The 20,073-nt window shown below is 37.1% G+C and overlaps 1 non-coding gene across 1 annotated transcript; it reads right to left on the bottom strand.

The window, feature by feature from the left end:
• Positions 1 to 19,534: 19,534 nt before the first annotated feature.
• On the bottom strand, positions 19,535 to 19,641 carry LOC141709832 (small nucleolar RNA R71). Its single transcript, XR_012570389.1, has one exon. It is a non-coding gene; the product is annotated as a small nucleolar RNA R71 (small nucleolar RNA).
• Positions 19,642 to 20,073: the final 432 nt, after the last annotated feature.

Raw genomic sequence — 20,073 nt, 5'->3', positions numbered from 1 at the left:
AATTTATGTTTTTATTTACTTCGGGATATTTCTAACATTTTAAGACTATTTTTGTGAATTTCTGAATTTGTTTTAAGTGCAGCTCGGTTCGTTAATTGTAAAATATGGGTAAAAGTTGCATTTCGGAAATGCTTTAAAAAATTATAAAAAATTTATTTTATTAGCTTCGGGATAATTGTAAAATTTTAAGATTATTTCGGGCTTTCTTAGATTAATATATATTCGCTATATTGTACCGTTAAAGGGTAAAAATTGATACAAACGACTAGCTATGAGGGGGAGGGCTACGTGTCAAATGTTTGGACACGTGTTATGAGCACATAAATCAGAAATATAAACACCCAACTTAATATTATTTCCTGAGCTCTTTATCTCTCATTTTTGTTCCCTGCGATTTCATCTTCTATCTCGCCTTTTTCTTTTTCTTCTTCTTTCTGTTAATCTCCTTTTCCATCTCCCTGTTCGCGAGTTCGTGTTCTCGTTTCTCCTCCGGCTGTCTGGTTACTTCCGGTAATTGCTAGCCTTCCGATTCTTGTCCCTGTTGCTTCGCCTTGAACTTCCAGTAATTTCAGCCGGCCGTTTCGGGCGGCCCCTCTCAATTTTCGTCCCTGTTTTTAGATTATATGTATAGATATATATGTATCTGTGTGTGTATATGTGGTGTGTGTGTGTGTTTAAGTGTGTGTGGGTGTGTTTGTGTGTGTGAGTGCGCGGCAGCGCGTGTTTGAGGGTGTAAATTTTTCTATTGTGATGGCTGGAAATTTGCTGCCTGTGGTTGTGTTATACTCGAACAATTACCTTATTGTGCTGATTATGCTTTTATTTTCTACAGGATACATTTGAATAATATTCGTGATAGAAATAATTCCGAGCGGGAAATAATAATAATAATAATAATCGGTGGAATTATTGCGTTGGAAACCCGGGATTTAATCGGGCACCCGCAAAATTTCGCCGCCATTGGCGATGAGCCTCGGCGAGCCGACGGTGGACTATGATGTTTATTCTAAATCCTAATATTTTAAAATAAATAAATTAATTCTTGAAATTATCTTTGGAAACGAGAATTTTATTTTACATTAAGTCGAGTACGTAATTTTGTTGACGAATTGTGATTGGATTGATTGTTGGGTTGAACTGATGATTGGGATTGTGGTGTGAATTGGATTGTCGTTATTGAATTGACGTCGATGGATGTTTCGACAAGTAGTCCAATAAACAAAGGGGACACTGTCCGATTTCTGGAAAATCGAACTACGGAAATACGGGAGCGTATCCGAGGATTATCGGGAGGTCAAGCGAGTATAAGTAAATACATATACATATGTTTTATACAGAACCTGATTGTATGTTGTGTTGTATGTTTTTTCCAAAACACATTAACCCTAATTTCATAAAATGACGAGTATATGTATTTTCTGAAAATGAACACTGGATCGATTCCGAGAATGTGAACTCTAATTGTTGTCTGTGTTATTCTAATATGAATAATTACGAGTCGGGTTTGAATATCGTTGGGTAAGAATTAGTATAGAGGATATGTCAAGCATACCTAGACGTCTAACGAAGGGTATTTCGACCCTGTAGGTTATAGTCGGGAACACTAAAAGTGGATGATGGATTGAAGATAACCTAGCAATTAGTCGACGAGCTCAGTAGTGTTTCAACAGAAAAACCTGAATTTCGAAGTCGAATCCAATGGGATCTAGTGGTTGGACGTTAAAGCCTAAGCGACAGGGTCGGCTCAAAGTTGATCAGTAATAGTTATGAAGCCCTGTATGGAAAGTACTTCTGAACATTTCTTCAAGATATATTGCAAATACTTTCTAACGGTTTCATAACATGTCTCTATTATTCAAAATAACTCATGTTTTACATTGCAAGTACTCTAAACTATTTACCCTTGCACCCTGATTTTCTTGATCTTGAGCCGTAAGCCTTATTCTTTGTAAACCATCATTTGTTGATCCTCAGATACAAAATCACACAAATATGATACCACTCCCTAAATGTATAACTACCAAACACCAAACACTGGAACAAAATTGTTTGAAAACACAGAAACTTTTATACTCCGACCATTCTTTATAACATCAAAGAACTATACCTTGAAAAATTATTATTTGTCTAATACCTGATCCTTTTATAGACTGAAAACTGTTTCTTATACATACCCTGATATACCCTTGAGATATCCATGAGTTTCTTTACGTTCTTATTCAAGTGTTTAACCATCATTGATTATGATCTTGTTTTATCGAATTATATTGAACTGCTTTAGAATTGGATAGTTTTTTTATATATGTGGACCAGATTCGTGGTCAGACCATATCAATGGTCAAGTTAGGCCAATGTGTGCTTTGGATCCAGTAATTAGAGCAGTGCTGTGTGCTTTGCTCGGGGTTAGTGCGTGACTGATCAGCAGCCTAACCTTGGTTTTAAAACTTAAAATGAATATCCAATTCTCACGATTGTTTAACAATAAACTTGATTCTTCTGAATCATTCCATTTGAACATTGCTTAACCTCAGTTATCACTGTTATGACTTGCTGAGCTAGTTAGCTCACCCTTGCGATTCTTTCATATATTTTACAGTTGAAAAGAATATGGATGATAATGATGTTCCTCAGTCCAAAGTACGAGCTAAGGTTCCAGTTGAGTTGGATCGAGCTAGCAGAAGCTTCATGCGGTAGAGAGATAGTCAAATTGTAAGAATAATTTTATTATCAGTTGTAAGTTAAATTAATGGGGCGTTGTAATAAAAGTTAAGGTTGTGGCTTGTTTTCATACTTTAACCTATTGTGATCCATGGTTTTGTGAAGCAGGGTCATTATAAATAATATCTCTTATACAGGTTTATATATTGTGTATGTGTTGTGGACCCCAAACTTCTGACCCGGGTTTGGAGGGCGCCATACTTTTCTTGTTTGAACTCTAGAAGATACATCACCAATAATGAGTTCAAATGGGTGATCTCTAATCCATTTTCTCTCTTGAGGTAGATTAGGTCTAGATAAAGAGGCCTCATTTTTGTCTTGATGTATGACTCAGTTTTGATTAGAAAAAACTCCCCATGAGTTTGTAGATCTTTAATTTGAAGAAGGGGTTCTTTATGTAAGTGATCTACTTTGACTCTCAGCTTCTCTAATTGTTCCGACAGATGATGCACTTTGTATCCCGACGGATGAAGGTGATTTTCTTCCGACGGATGATGCATTTTGTAACTCGACTGATGCTGAATTTTGTACATCATTAGAGATAGATTTTTCTACATTATCCTTAGCCACTATTTCTTGATCACTTTCATCATCACTGTCATGGAAATATCCATCTTGCAGTCCTTCAATATTTTTATCATCAAACACAACATGTACAGATTCCATAACAATGTTGGTTCTTAGATTGCAGACTCTATATGCTTTTCCAACAGCATATCCAATAAAAATTCCTTCATCTGCTTTGGCATCAAACTTTCCATGTTGATCAGTTTGATTCCTTAAGATATAGCATTTACAGCCAAAGACATGTAGAAAGTTTAATGTTGGATTCTTGTTCTTGAACAACTGGTAGGGAGTCATGCATTTGGCTTGATTGACCAAAGATATTTCTGAGTGTAGCATGCATTATTTACAACTTCAGCCCAAAAATACGTTGGTAACTTTGATTCTTCCAGCATTGTTCTTGCAGCTTCAATAAGAGACTTGTTCTTTCTTTCCACCACTTCATTTTGTTATGGAGTTCTGGCTGCAGAAAACTCATGCATGATCCATTCTCTTCACAAAATGATCTCATCACAGAATTCTAGAACTCAGTTCCATTGTCACTCCTGATTCTTCCTACTTTGAAATTAGGATGATTGTTGACTTGCCTTATGTGATTGATGATGATTTCACTAGCTTCATCTTTGGATTTTAGGAAAAATATCCAAGAGAACTTTGAGAAATCATCTACAATTACTAGGCAATATCTTTTCTTTGAAATGGACAACACATTGACTGGTCCAAACAAATCCATGTGCAACAATTGCAAAGGTTCTTCAATAGTTGAATCAAGCTTCTTTCTGAATGATGATTTAATCTGATTTCCTTTTTAGCAGGCATCACATAATCCATCCTTTGAAAACTCCACTTGAGGAATACCTTTAACCAAATCTTTCTTTACTAGCTCATTCATGGTCTTGAAGTTTAGATGAGACAGCTTCTTATGCCATATCCAACTTTCATCTTGATTTGCCTTACTAAATAGACAAGTGACAGATTCTGCATTTGATGAGTTAAAATCGGCTAAGTACACATTTTTTCTCACCCCAATGAGAACCACTTTGTTGCTTCTCTTGTTGGTCAAAATACAGGCTTCAGAATTGAAAGTGACTGAGTTGCCCTTATCACAAAGCTGGCTGATACTCAACAGATTATGATTGAGTCCATCCACTAGGGCAACCTCTTCAATGATAACATTATCCTTTGAAATCAAGCCATATCCCACAGTATAACCTTTGTTGTCATCTCCAAAAGTGATACTTTGGGCAGCTCTTTCCTTGAACCCAGTGAGCAGGGTAGATACTCTAGTCATGTGCCTTGAGCACCCACTATCCAAATACCAAAGATTCTTTTTGTTTCCTTGCATACATCAAAATCAAATCAAGTTGATTTTTGTACTTAATGTTTTTGACATCATCAAATATCTGTTAAACTTGTATATTTTGTTAATTTACAAGTTGGGGGAGATTGTTAGATATATTTGATAATGTCATGGCTAATATGTTTTATGTTTAGCTTTCAGATCTTACGTGAATAGGATAAATCAGTACTTAACTGTTGATCAGTACTTATACTGGAAGTCAGGACTTAAGGATATCAGTACTTATATTATCAGGAGATAATCATCAAAAGATAGATATCAGAACTTAAGTGCTGAAGGACAATCAGATAAGGACAGTAGCTGATTAAAGGAAAGAAGATCGAGATAAACATAAGAAGAGATATGCATGAAGAAGGAATTCCGTGAAGAATGGAATACTTGGAAGAAAAGATATCTGATTGATATATTTTAGGAAGCAGAATTATATTCCATATCAATTAGCGATTATCTTATAACTGTGTAGTATATAAACACAGGCATAGGGTTTACACTATAAGTGTTATCATTATCGAAGTTATTATTCTTTGTAACCCTAGCAGCTCTCGTGATATTTGTTCATCACTGAGAGGTAACAGTTCCATACTGTAACAGAGTTTATTGTTTCAATAAAGTTTGTTTTCTGTTACTTAAGTTCTTAAAGTTCGATTTGAGTGTACTATACACTGTATTCACCCCCTCTACAGTGTGTGTGTGTGACCTAACAATTGGTATCAGAGCCTATCTGTTAACTTACATACAGTTAAAGATCCAAACACAATCATGTCGGACACAGAAACTCCAACTAAGCCTACCACAACTGAGGAACCACCAAAGACACTAATTCAGAGTCGGTATGAGACCATCAGAGTCCCCATACTGAGACCATCTGAATATCCCATATGGAAGGTAAGGATGACCATGTTCCTGGAAGCAACAGATCCAGAATACCTGGATAGAATTAAGGAAGGTCCTCACAAACCAACCAAACTCGCTGTTGCAGTTGCAGGTGAAGCAGCAATGACCGTACCAAAGGAGAAGAGTGATTATACTGCTGAAGACATAGCATCAATTGCTAAGGATGCTATGGTACGACACTTACTGCATAGTGCCATTGATAATGTAATGTCAAACAGGGTAATCAACTGCAAGACTGCTAAGGAGATATGGGATGCTCTGGAAACAAGATGTCAGGGAACTGACACAATTAAGAAGAACAGGAAGACAATACTCACTCAAGAGTATGAACACTTTGACTCAAAGACTAATGAGTCATTGAATGATTTATATGATAGATTTGTCAAACTTTTGAATGATTTGTCATTGGTTGATAAAGAGTATGATCTTGAAGATTCAAACCTTAAGTTCCTGTTAGCTCTTCCTGAATGCTGGGATTTGAAGGCAACGACAATAAGAGACAACTACAATCTTGATGAAACAACTCTTGACGAAATCTATGGAATGCTCAAGACTCATGAGCTGGAGATGGAACAAAGAAGCAAGAGGAAAGGAGGAAAGTCAAGGACAGTCGCTCTTAAGGCTGAAGAAGAATTCCCCAAGGCAGCTTCCTCAAAGAAAGACAAGGGTAAAGCTCTTTTCATAAAGTCTGATACTGAGTCATCAAGTTCTGAGAGTGATGATGACTCAGATTCTGAAAGCTTGCCTGAGACCGATGCTGATGAGGAGATGATGAAGCTGTGTGCTCTTATGGTGAAAGGAATCACCAAGATTGCATACAGGAAGTTCAGGAAGGGAAAGAAGTTTTCCAGAAAAAGCATAAGTTCTGATAAGAAGAATTTTAGAAGATCTGAAGGCAGAGGAGGAAAGTCTGACAGAGGAGATTACACCAATGTTAAATGCTATAATTGTGGTGAGAAAGGCCACATATCTCCTGACTGCAAGAAGGTAAAGGGTGACAGAGGCAAGGCTCTTGTCACAAAGCAGAAAAGCTGGACAGACACTTCAGACTCTGAAAGTGAGGAGAACTATGCATTGATGGCAAATGCTAATAAAGAAAGTGCTGAGAGCAGTTCTGAAGTTGCTGAAATAAAGGAAAAGACAGCTGAAGTAAACATAGGCTTAATGACAAAGAAGCAGCTTAAGCATAAGCTGAAAGATGTCAAGAATGCAAACAACGTAAAATCACCTAGGAAAAATAGGAATGGAAAGGAAGGTATGAATAAAAGCAATGATTATAAACCTGTTCCTGATGCTCCTAGGAAAACATGTCATAACTGTGGAAGTTCTAACCATCTGGCTTCTTTTTGCAGGAAAATAAGAATATTAACTCCTTACCTTCAAAATCAGGAGTTAAGAGTCAGTCAGTTAGATACAAACCACAAAATCCTTGTTTTCATTGTGGTAGTTTATGGCATTCCATTTATACTTGTAAGGAATATCATAGTTTGTACTATGATTATTATCAAATAAAACCTTCTTTGAAGAAAGTTTTCATTATTCCTTCTAGTGTAAATTCTGATTCAAAGTCTGATAATGTAAATTCTGATAAGAAAAATGTTAACATAAACTCTGATGCTAAATCCGCTGCAAATGTTAACAAACTTAATAAGGCCAAAGGATCCAAGCAAGTCTGGGTCCTTAAAACTAATAATTAGTGGTCTTTGTGATTGCAGGGCAACAGGAAAAATATTCTAGTTCTGGACAGTGGATGTTCAGGTCATATGACTGGAAATAAGGCCCTGCTATCAGACTTTGTGGAGAAAACTGGCCCAAGTGTTTCTTATGGAGATGGCAACATTGGAAAAACATTGGGATATGGCAATATCAATCTTGGGAATGTCATCATTAAAGAAGTAGCTCTGGTCTCAGGACTTAAACACAACCTACTGAGTATAAGTCAAATCTGTGACAGAGGTTATCATGTTGATTTCTTTGAAGAACACTGTGAAGTTGTGAGTAAATCTAAAGGTAAAGTTGTTCTGAAAGGATACAGACGTGGTAACATTTATGAAGCTAAGCTTTCAACAAGTACTGATGGCTCTGCAATCTGTCTGTTAAGTAGAGCATCAATTGAAGAAAGCTGGAATTGGCATAAGAAACTCTCTCATTTAAATTTCAACAATATAAATAAACTGGTCAAGAAAGATCTTGTGAGAGGATTGCCAAACACAGTATTTGCTCCTGATGGTCTTTGTGATTCATGTCAGAAAGCCAAACAAAGAAAATCTTCATTCAAGAGCAAGACTGAATCATCAATTCTTGAGCCTTATCATCTTATACATGTTGATCTATTTGGTCCAGTAAATGTCATGACTATTGCAAAGAAGAAGTATGCGTTGGTCATAGTGGATGAGTTCACCAGATACACATGGGTGTATTTCTTGCACACAAAAAGTGAAACTGCATCTATCTTGATTGATCATGTCAAACAGCTGGATAAAATGGTCAAAGATTCTGTGAAAATTTTAAGGAGTGATAATGGCACTGAGTTCAAGAATTTGATAATGGAAGAGTTCTGCAAAAGCCATGGAATAAAGCAGGAATTTTCTGCTCCTGGAACTCCACAGCAAAATGGAGTTGTTGAAAGGAAGAATAGAACTCTCGTTGAAGCTGCACGTACAATGCTTGAAGAAGCAAAGCTTTCAACCTATTTCTGGGCTGAAGCTGTGCAGACTGCTTGTTTTACTCAAAATGCAACACTCATTAACAAGCATGGAAAAACACCATATGAGATGGTGAAGAAAAAGAAGCCAAATTTGAAATATTTTTATGTATTTGGATGCAAGTGTTTTGTTCTCAAGACTCATCCTGAACAGCTATCAAAGTTTGATCTAAAAGCTGATGAAGGAATCTTTGTTGGATATCCACTTTCCACAAAAGCCTTCAGAGTCTATAATTTGAGAACAAAAGTGGTCATGGAATCTATCAATGTCTCTTTTGATGACAAGAAGATCACTGGTCTTAAAGATTTCATTGACCATGATCAGCTGAGATTTGAAAATGAAGACTCATATTCTGATATTGAAAATCCTGACAGTCTAAGTCCTGATACTGCAAACTCTGATGGATTCAACTCTGATGTTATTGAAACTGTGGTGACTACGTTAAATGAAGATGCCCCTATGCAGGGGGAGCATACTCAAAATCCTACCACATCTCAAGAAACATTCGAACATGCATCTGGCTCTTCAAGTTCTGATTCGTCAAGTTCTGATAAGCCAAGTTCTGATAGTACTGAAAATCTAAATACTGAAAAATCCAACTCAGAAAGCATAGTTTCAGGGGGAGCATCAGAAAATGGAGATAGCATGGATCATGGGGGAGCATCCAGTTCTAGAGAAAACCTTCCATCTGCAAGGAAGTGGACAAAATCACATACACCTGATTTGATAATTGGAAATCCTGATGCAGGTGTCAGAACTAGAACTGGTACTTCAAATGAGTGTCTTTACAATTCTTTTCTCTCTCAGACTGAGCCAAAGAAAGTGGAAGAAGCTCTTCAAGATGCTGATTGGGTGCAAGCAATGCAAGAAGAGTTGAATGAATTTGAAAGAAACAAAGTCTGGACCCTAGTACCAAGACCAAATAATAGATCTGTTATTGGTACAAAGTGGGTATTCAGAAACAAAACTAATAGTGATGGCATAATTACAAGGAATAAGGCAAGGCTGGTTGCAAAAGGATATTCTCAACATGAGGGAATTGATTATGATGAAACATTTGCACCAGTTGCTAGGTTTGAAGCCATAAGGATATTTTTGGCTTATGCTGCTCACAAAAAGTTTACTGTCTTTCTAATGGATGTGAAAAGTGCTTTTCTCAATGGAGAATTGGAGGAAGAGGTATATGTTGAACAACCTCCAGGTTTTATAGATACCAATCATCCAGATTATATCTACAGACTTGACAAAGCACTTTATGGACTTAAGCAAGCTCCTAGAGCATGGTATGAGACTTTAGCTCAGTTTCTTCTGGAAAGTGGATTCAACAGAGGGACAATAGAAAAAACATTGTTCTACCTCAACCATGGAAAGGACTTACTTCTGGTCCAGATTTATGTTGATGATATCATTTTTGGATCTACAAATGACAAACTTTGCAAGAAGTTTGCCAAACTTATGCAGTCAAAATATCAGATGAGTATGATGGGGGAACTTAGCTATTTTCTGGGCCTTCAAGTCAAGCAGAATGAGGAAGGCACTTTTATTTGTCAAACCAAGTACACCAGAAACTTGCTAAAGAAATTTGGAATGCAAGATTGTTCAAGTGCATCCACTCCAATGGCCACTGCAACAAAACTGGATAAGGATACCGGTAAATCAGTAGATATTACTGACTACAGAGGTATGATTGGCTCTCTACTCTATCTAACTGCTAGTAGACCTGATATCATGTATGCTACCTGTCTTTGTGCAAGATTTCAAGCAGATCCAAGAGAACCTCACTTAACAGCTGTAAAAAGAATCTTTAAGTATCTTAAAGGAACAGCTGCTTTGGGATTATGGTATCCTAGAGAATCAGATTTTAAACTACTAGGTTACTCAGATGCAGATTTTGCAGGTTGCAAAATTGACAGGAAAAGCACAAGTGGAAGCTACCAATTTCTTGGAGGCAGATTTGTTTCTTGGTACAGCAAGAAACAAAAGTCAATTTCCACATCAACTGCAGAAGCAGAGTATATTGCTGCAGGAAGCTGTTGTGCATAGATTCTTTGGATGAAGAATCAGTTACTGGATTATGGGTTAACATATTTCAAAATCCCTATTTACTGTGATAATCAAAGTGTTATTACTATGACAGGTAATCCAGTTCAACACTCAATGACAAAGCACATCAGCATCAGGTACCACTTCATCAGGGAACATGTGGATGAAGGTACAGTGGAATTGCATTTTGTTCCCACAGATCAACAGTTGGCAGATATCTTCACAAAACCATTATGTGAAGCTATTTTTACAAGATTGGTAAATGAACTTGGAATGGTTTCAGGTTCCTTCTCTAAATCTGCTTAGACTTGTTCTGTGTTATCAGACTTTATGCTCAGTATTTACAGAATTCATCTCATTGTGTATTCTGTGCTTAATTGATAAATGTCTTTAAGTACTGACTGTTGTCTGATATCTGTTTCTAAACTCTGATAAGTGATATGTCTGTTCTAGTACCTATTCAATCATATGAGGATAACTGTGCTAGATACTGACCTAGTAGTCTTCAATAAACAAATGATTCCATGGAAGAAGTAATTATTTCAGTGGAAATCTTATGACACTAGCAAATTCTGATAACTGAGCTTAGTTAAGTTCACTTTGTCTATCTTATTACTAAGTCACAAATTAGAATAATGCTACTCATCTGTTAAGTTCTGATACTAGTAAATTTGCTGAATGTACTAAGTGCTGATAGACCTCTCTTATCAACAGCAAAAGCAAAAAGATCAAAGATTAAAATCAGGTACTCCTTTGAGATCTAGAGTAAAAATGTGGAAGGGACGACCCAAGTGCATTGCTGGTATTAAGTAAATATGCATCAGAAAAGCAAAATATTTTCTTGGTGACTTTTCACACTCTATGATTACTGGAGAAATACTCTGAAAATAGCATAAATTCTGATAAACAGTCGTGACTCACTTACACTGAGAAGCCACTGTAAAATAGAATTTCAAAAGATGCATAAAATTAGCACAAAATAGTTGAGGTGGACTCAAGCATAAACTCATTCTTCAGTCGGTTTCAGGACAATGACAGATCTTTAGCAAAATTTTAGTTATGCCTTATTTCTAAGATGTACTGCAGTGAATCAGACTTTACTCTTTGTCTGTTTTTAGCTTAATGCACACACTAATCACTCCATCTGAATGATGAAAATTTCTGTGGTGGTCTATGTTATTTTAGATAAAACAGTCAATGTGTCATTATTGCACAAATTCTGAGGACAAGTTCTAAGTTACACGTTCTGATGATTAAGTACTGACGTCCATAACTCAGAACTTGTATAAATATTTACTAAGATAGGCATTCCTTTTTCGAGTTAAGAAATTATGTTCTGATGACTGTTAAGTTCTGGTATAGGTCTAAGTTCTGATTTCTCAGTCTAATCCTTTACTTGGCTTATCTTTGAATAAAATTTGATAACAGTCTCAGTTTGTACTCGAATATGTTAAAGTGGAAGATTAATAGTCACTGTGATTAGGATTAATGGTATTTGTACTTGAACAGACCACTGTTTCTTGTGTTTTATGCGGTCTAGACCATGCTTCCTCTTTCCAATGACTGTTATTCTTTTTCAAAGTCTAGGGAGACGAGGTAGAATTAATTTCTACATGTCAGCATTAAATATCTTTGCGTCTCTTGGCATTCTCTTGCCTATATAAGCAACCACTTCACATCAGTCTTTCCATCACATTCTTCTCACACACTTATCCTCCTTCTTCTATCAAAAACACAATGGTTCGATACAACATGTTTTTGAACAACCAAACCTTCACAATGGAGCTAAGTTGTGCCGATTGGCAGCAGGAGTGGCATGTAACAGCCATTCCTGAGGAGATCTGGGATTCTGTCCCACAGGAGGTGCTAACTCACCTCCTATTCTTCTATATGGACTACCATCGCCATCTGGAGCAATTGGAGGAGGAAAGGCGGGAAGCTATCCGTCAGCAAGAGCGAATCATACGACTCGCCATCTTGTTCATCGAAGATAGGAAGAGGAAGATGACTTAATCTCGTCTTCTTCCTGTTCTTCTTCACCCTCAGCTTTGTCAGGCTTCTTAGCTAGGACTAAAGCTGTTGACGTTAGGATTAGAAGCTTAGGGAAAATCTTGTATAAGTATTGATGTAATTTCCATTTCATAAATGTATTGACTTGATATATTAATGAAAACTGTTTTTACTTCAAGATTGTGTCTCTGAGTTATTTTATCTTGTGTTGATAAATCCTGATTGATATTCTGATGACCATTTAAATTGTGCCTTTAGTTAAGTTCTGATTCTCTGTCAGAACTTATTCATCGAAATTATCTCGGTCATTTTTAACATGATTTATTTTCAGAATATTAATGTTGCAGTGACAAATAATTCAATCAGTGATAACCGGTTTAAATTTGAATTGTTTCCCTTGATAAATGGAACAGTTTTTCCTTGAAACTCGGCAAATGGGTAAGTAATGATTACTGTTTTCTCGAGCCCAGTAACTATCCGTTATTACTGCATGTCTGACAGGTGTCCAACGATAATATTTTTTTTGTATAAGTACAGCAGAGAGAAGATTTCTTTAATCTTTTTAATTTCTTCATCTTTTATCTCTCTTCTTACTTTTACTCTCCTTCACTTTACTATTTCCGTTGTTTTCATACAGATATTATATCAAACACCTATCAGGCATACTTAATTCTCAATTTTTTTCACATGGCACCAAAGGATTTAATCATTGATGGAGCAAAGATTGTTCCAAACAACTATGCTGCAATTCTTGATCATGCTGAAGCTCCATCTGAATTGCACTTTGTGCAAGATCTTCTTACACATAGTGAGGTTGGGTACGCCTTAACTCAGCCTGAATTATTTTCAAGTCAACAAGTTCTGAGATTCTGGAGGACTGGCATTTTTGATGATGGTGGTAACCGTGGAACTCCCAGTATTATCTTCCAAGTGGGTGATTCATCTTTTGTAGTCACTCCTGGTACAGTACGCAGGGCTTTACATCTTCCCGAGGATTGTACTTTCTCAGTTCCAGAGGACTCAGCCCTTCGGTAGTTAATGGCTGAATTGGGATATGAAAAGAGTCTGACGAAACTTGGATAGTTGAAACGGGCTAATATCAGAAGAGAATGGAGTTTCTTCTTTGATTGCATCAACAAAGCTTTTGGGAACAAATGTTCAAATTTTGATGCTATCCCAATTCTGAGTCAGCACATAGGGTATGCTATTATCCATCAAACTCATTTTGATTTTGCAACTGGAATAATTGGTTTTATTGGGGATAGGATGACAGAGGATCGAGATGTTGTTTATTTTGCTAGATTCTGTCAACTTATTTACACTTACTGTACTGATGAACCCCAGTTAGTCAGCACTCAAACCCCGCCTTTTAAGGTTGCAAAAAGGTACTTTAACGACCTGATAAATGCTGACACAAAGAAATCGATGGTGAGACAATTACAGATTCCTCAGTCTGTGAAACAGATTCTGGTAAATGCTGATCCTGCTACTTACAAATCTGTTTACTCAAATGTTCAACCAACTCACCGTAACCAAAATCCATCAGCCTCAGTACCTACCTCTCATTCTACTCAACCTACCCTCAGAACTTATCTCAAATCCTATCTCTCCACTTCACAGACTGCTCAACCTTCTTCTTCAGCACCTACTGTGAAGCCTACATCCTCTAAGCCAAAGAGAACAAAGACTGTTCCTCAAACACCTCAAAAGAGGAGGAGATTTACTTTGAGATATGAATCAGATTCTGAGGAACAGATTCCTTCTTCAGAACCTGTTGTGGTTGAAGCTGAGAAAGCAACTTCTCAGAAGGATTCTGACATTGGGGGTTCTAGGCTTCTCAAGAGGCTTACACGTATGATAGTTCCTGAAACTCCCAAGGAATCCAAATCAACAAGGAAGTACAAGAAACAGAGGGCAAAAAGGCCAGTTTCAGATGATGAGGAGGAAGCAGCTAAGGAAGGGGATCAGGAATCTCTGATCTCACAAGGCAAGGAATTTGCTCCAGTCACTTCTTCTCCATCAACTCCATCTCAGGAAGCTGTATCTGACAAGGCTAATTCACCTTCTGTGTCTCTTGTTGATCCAGGCACAAGTGCTGAAATTGATATTCAGAACCTGGTTGTGCCTGAAATACTTTTCTTAGAAGCTCCAACAGCAAATAATACCTCTACAACACCTGTTATTGATGCTGTTCAAACTCCAGAGTTATCAACAACACCTTCTCTGCATCAAGATGCTGATGATCAGATTTTAGGTGAGCATCAGGATATGGCTGTTGATCAGAACTTAGTATCAGATCAGCAATTAGAGGATGCTGAAGCCTCCATTGCTACTCACACTGTTGTCTTATCAGAAGATACTGATTCTTTAAGTTCTGATGCTGCAAATGTTGGAGATACTGGTCAGGCTGCTACAACTGTAGATGCTGATGAAGCAGGTCCTTCAGGACATACTCCTCCACTGACTCTTCCTAAGTCTGAACTGGTAAAGGAGTTTGTTATCAGGGATGCACCAGTACCTTGGAGTGAAACTCCTGCAGGTCAGGAGTGGACTAAGGAATGGAACTCAGTTTCATGTGTTCCAAATGCTTTACATCTTGCTGAGCACTTGACTAAAGCTGATGAAATGTTAAATTCTGATGATTTTAAAACCCAGCTTAGAGTCACTGCATTGAGTACTAAACATCTACAAGGTCTTCATTCCAACACTCATGCAGAGCTACACAAGATTCAGGAGAACTTTATCAAACAGGAACAAGTTTGGAAAATTGATAAGAAAAAGTTCTTCCAACCTACCATTGACAGGGTTGCTTATATTGAGAAAACTCAAGAGAAGCAACAAGCTCAGATTGATCAAATTCTGACAAATCAAGCTTCTCAGCAATCGCAACTTACTAAAATCCAGACCTCAGTGGAACTACTTATCTCTCTTTTATTACCTGCTGATGCCAAAAAGGGGGAGAAGGTAATTAAGTCCAAATGCAAAACCAACAAGACATTGCAAGGAAAGGATGATGGAAAAGATGACCAAGGAACCTCTGGAATGGGTAGTGGTCATAGTCAAGGTAGAAGGTTTACATCAAGACAAGCTAGTCACAGAACAAGTTCTGATACTGGGAAAAGAATAAGTTCTACTGCTGGTAAAAGGATAAGTTCTGATGAACTTCTAGATCTTGATGAGGAAATGTCAAGACAGTTATTTCTTCAAGAAAATCCAGGGATGGATTTGGAAAGTTTAAAGGAAGAAGAAGCCAGACTTAAATCAGAGAAAGTCACATCTAAATCTGAAGCTTCTGGTAAAAAGTTACTTCCAAAACCTAAAGGCATTGTGATCAAAGAAAGGATACATACTGAAGCAACTTTGGCTAGATCACAACCACAGATAGATCCAAGATCCAAGGGTAAAGAAAAGGTTGGTGAACCTATCAAGCCTTATGTACCTCCTGAGGAAGAAGAAATTACTGATGGAAAAGATGATCTTGCTCTGACTACAAGAAAAGTTCTTAAAACAACCTCTGACATGGCTCAAGTTGTTCAGAGTCAAGAAATTGTAAGTTCTAATATTCAGAAGAAGCAAGTAACCTCTGACAGTGCTCAAGTTAACTTGATATCAGAAAATAGATCTAAAACACTCCTACCAAGATTCACTAAAGCAAAACAGACTCAATCTTTGAAGACTACTGCAAGTGGTTTTGAAGCAAGAGTAGAACTGGAAAGGAAGCTGGAGATAAAACTGGATTGGGAAGTGCTGATGAAAGAAGAGTACACAACACTACCAATGATCCAACTTCCTTGAGTGAACCAGGTATTGGAGCAACTCCTGAGAGATTGAATCAACTGGAATCTGTACAGATGGTTTACCATACCTACTTGAAAGAATACATCATGTTGTATTTCATGACAGATGGTAGGGTTTATCATATAAGACAAAATGCCATTCCTTTGAAGTATTTTGAAGAATTGGAGCATGTACTTTTCTTACTTCAAGTGGATGACAGAATAACAGAGACTGCTGCAAACTACTTAAAAGAACAGATTCAGAGACAGAAAAGGCTTTATTCTGTTAAGTCTGACAGCATATATGTTCCAAAGTACAGAGATCACAATGGTGATATTGTTGATATGAAGCCTAATACTGCACAGATCAGAACGTATCTTGGTATTAAGGGACTTGAATTCAATCTTGAATCTGACAAAGCTTATGTCATAAGACTAGATCAGGAGTTAAGTTAATGATCTCGGAGCTGCAATCTTTCAAACTGGTGAAGATACTGCAGAGCTTAAAGGTGTTAAAAGGAGAATGATTGATGAACTAAGATATGCTGAGAAATGTTTGTTGAAGAACTATCTCAGAACAACTCCTGACATCAGAGAGATCAGAAAATGAAGAAGCCAAGTCGAAGATCTACAACTGCTTAAATTATGATATTTATACAGATTGAAGGTGTTATCAGAAGTTGAAATTGGTAAAAACTTTAAGGACTGTAAGTTGTAGTTATCTAGTCTATTTCTCATACATTTGTACTTAATGTTTTTGACATCATCAAATATCTGTTAAACTTGTATATTTTGTTAATTTACAAGTTGGGGGAGATTGTTAGATATATTTGATAATGTCATGGCTAATATGTTTTATGTTTAGCTTTCAGATCTTACGTGAATAGGATAAATTAGTACTTAACTGTTGATCAGTACTTATACTGGAAGTCTGGACTTAAGGATATCAGTACTTATATTATCAGGAGATAATCATCAGAAGATAGATATCAGAACTTAAGTGCTGAAGGACAATCAGATAAGGACAGTAGCTGATTAAAGGAAAGAAGATCGAGATAAACATAAGAAGAGATATGCATGAAGAAGGAATTCCGTGAAGAATGGAATACTTGGAAGAAAAGATATCTGATTGATATATTTTAGGAAGCAGAATTATATTCCATATCAATTAGCGATTATCTTATAACTGTGTAGTATATAAACACAGGCATAGGGTTTACACTATAAGTGTTATCATTATCGAAGTTATTATTCTTTGTAACCCTAGCAGCTCTCGTGATATTTGTTCATCACTGAGAGGTAACAGTTCCATACTGTAACAGAGTTTATTGTTTCAATAAAGTTTGTTTTCTGTTACTTAAGTTCTTAAAGTTCGATTTGAGTGTACTATACACTGTATTCACCCCCTCTACAGTGTATGTGTGACCTAACATATAACACTTATAGCGTCTCATAACAGCTTGAATTAGTGTCTTAGACTCAAGTATTTTATGTATTTGACACATTTTTTACTGTTTTTGCATTTCGGGGTATAACTTGCTTAGATAGGTGGTTTTCATCAAATAAAGCTTAAGGAAGTGCTTGGAATCAGTCTAGGGGTGATGAGCAAAGAAATCAGCACAAACATGAGCAAAATGAAGAATTTTCCAGAAGGGTACCACGCGACCGCGCGCCAGCACGCTACTGCGTGGAGGAAGCATGCGGCCGCGTGCTTGCGGAATTTCAGATTCTGATTTTATTTGTGTTCAATTCTGTATGGGCTTCTGTTGGCGCGGTGACTCCTGGACTCTTATATAAACCTTATGGGAAGATGTTTTCTTAAACCAGAGCGAAGGAAAGAAGATTGAGAAGACCGTTTTAGCACGTAACAATGAAGAAGAGGAAGCATTAGTTTATCTTATGATTCTTTTAATTCATTGTAACAGTGGATGGTAGTTTTCTTTATGCTTTGAACCTTAATACTCTTGTGACGTACTTCATTATTTATTAAGTATTTTTCAGCCTTATATCATTGTGTTATTATCATGCTTTCATATGAACCCATGGTGACGATTAGTTCTATTATGGGCTAATCGTGATCATGGGATTCTAGCGGATTTACTATGGAATTCTTTAGTTAATTGTTTAATACCTTGGTATGTGGTGATTGTAGGATATCTAGTATAGGTTGTGCTTATTCGTCTTATATGCATCGCGAACATGTAAGATAGCCTCTTAATCTCTTGTGAAGCGACAATTGATCTTGAGATTTAGAACTTGCCATGCTAGCATAGGTTCATGTGTTGTATGCATGATTGGTGGGTAACTCTAACCGTTTTACTTGCCCTGTGTAATCATTATGAATAACTTGTGCTTAAATCGTTATGTCAAATTATGTAGACATATAGGGTCTCAACATAATTGATGCATATTCAACTTCTATCTAAATTGTGGATTCTTGGTAGAATGGTATTCGTACAACAAAAGTTGGTGATTATCAGTTTCGTGTTGTTCGATTAATATCATCACCATTACATGCTAAGATTAATAACAATAACAATTAAATGAAGTAGTAATAAAGTTTGGATCTCATGTATGTTTAATATTGTTAATTCAAGTGTTTAATTCTCGTAGTTAATATTAGTTAACCAATCTTGATTGTTATTGCCTAGGCATTGAAGAATATTCATACATTGGTGAGTAAGTGTTAATTAAATATAATTAACCAGAGTCTCTGTGGGAACGAACTAGAAATCATTCTATATTACTTGCGAACGCGTATACTTGATTAAATTATTTAGCGCATGCTTTTTTCCTAACAAGTTTTTGGCACCGCTGCCGGGGACTCGGTGTTAATTTTTTTAGTTTATGTACTTGCCATAATTGGTCATTAGGATTCATTGATTAAGACTTGTTACTCACTGCTTCCGGTTGTGTTCTAGGTACTCTAGCGAGCGTTTATGCAAACACGTTCTCGCACTCGCAAGAGAAATCTGGATAAAGCTGAGGAAACAGATAAAGCTCTTGAATTTCTGGAGAAGATAGCTTTTGAAGATTCGGATAAAGAGAGTGAAAAGAAAGAACCTGAAATAATGGGTGATCGTCTAGCTCAAGCTAATCAAGCTCTGATGGACTTTTCTCGGCCTAAAATTGATGACATTCAGTCAAGCATAATTCATCCGGCTATTGAGGCCAATACTTTTGAAATCAAGCCGGGCACTATTCAGATGGTGCAGAATTCTGTTTCTTTCGGAGGGGCTGCGACTGAAGATCCCAACATGCATATCAGGAATTTTGTCGAGATCTATGGTAGTTTCAAATATAATGGTGTTACTGATGAGGCTATCAAGCTGAGGCTTTTCCCATTCTCTCTGAGGGACAAAGCTAAGGACTGGTTATATTCTTTACCAGCTGGGTCCATCACTACTTGGCAAGATCTTGTGCAAAAGTTTCTGGTGAAGTTCTTTCCAATGGCCAAAACTGCAGCTATGAGGAGTGCTCTTACTCAGTTTGTGCAGCAGCCAAGAGAATCTATGTGCGAGGCGTGGGAGCACTACAAGGAGATATTGAGAAAATGTCCACATCATGGTATGCCTGACTGGATGGTGATCACTAGTTTCTACAATGGTTTAGGGGTCCAATCTCAACCCATGCTCGATGCAGCTTCTAGAGGCACCTTGTGGGCCAAAAGCTATACTGAGGCCTATAATCTCATTGAAACTATGGCTGCAAATGAGTATCAAAACCCAACTCAAAGGATAATGCTTGGGAAGGTAGCAGGTATTCTGGAAGTTAATGCAGCTACAGCTATTACAGTGCAGCTCAAGGAAGGTGAAACTGGATGATCTAGACATCGTTGATCCAACGGAAGAGTGCAGTGTCATGCTGCAACAAAAGTTACCTCAAAAGCTTAAGGATCCAGGTAGCTTTACCATTCCTTGCACCATTGGAAAGTTGTCATTTGACAAGTGCCTTTGCGATTTGGGAGCAAGCATCAATCTGATGCCATTGTCTATCTTCAAAA

Source organism: Apium graveolens, chromosome 2, assembly GCF_009905375.1.
Source record: "Apium graveolens cultivar Ventura chromosome 2, ASM990537v1, whole genome shotgun sequence".
Lineage (NCBI taxonomy): Eukaryota > Viridiplantae > Streptophyta > Magnoliopsida > Apiales > Apiaceae > Apium > Apium graveolens.
This window is presented reverse-complemented; position numbering and strand designations above follow the sequence as displayed.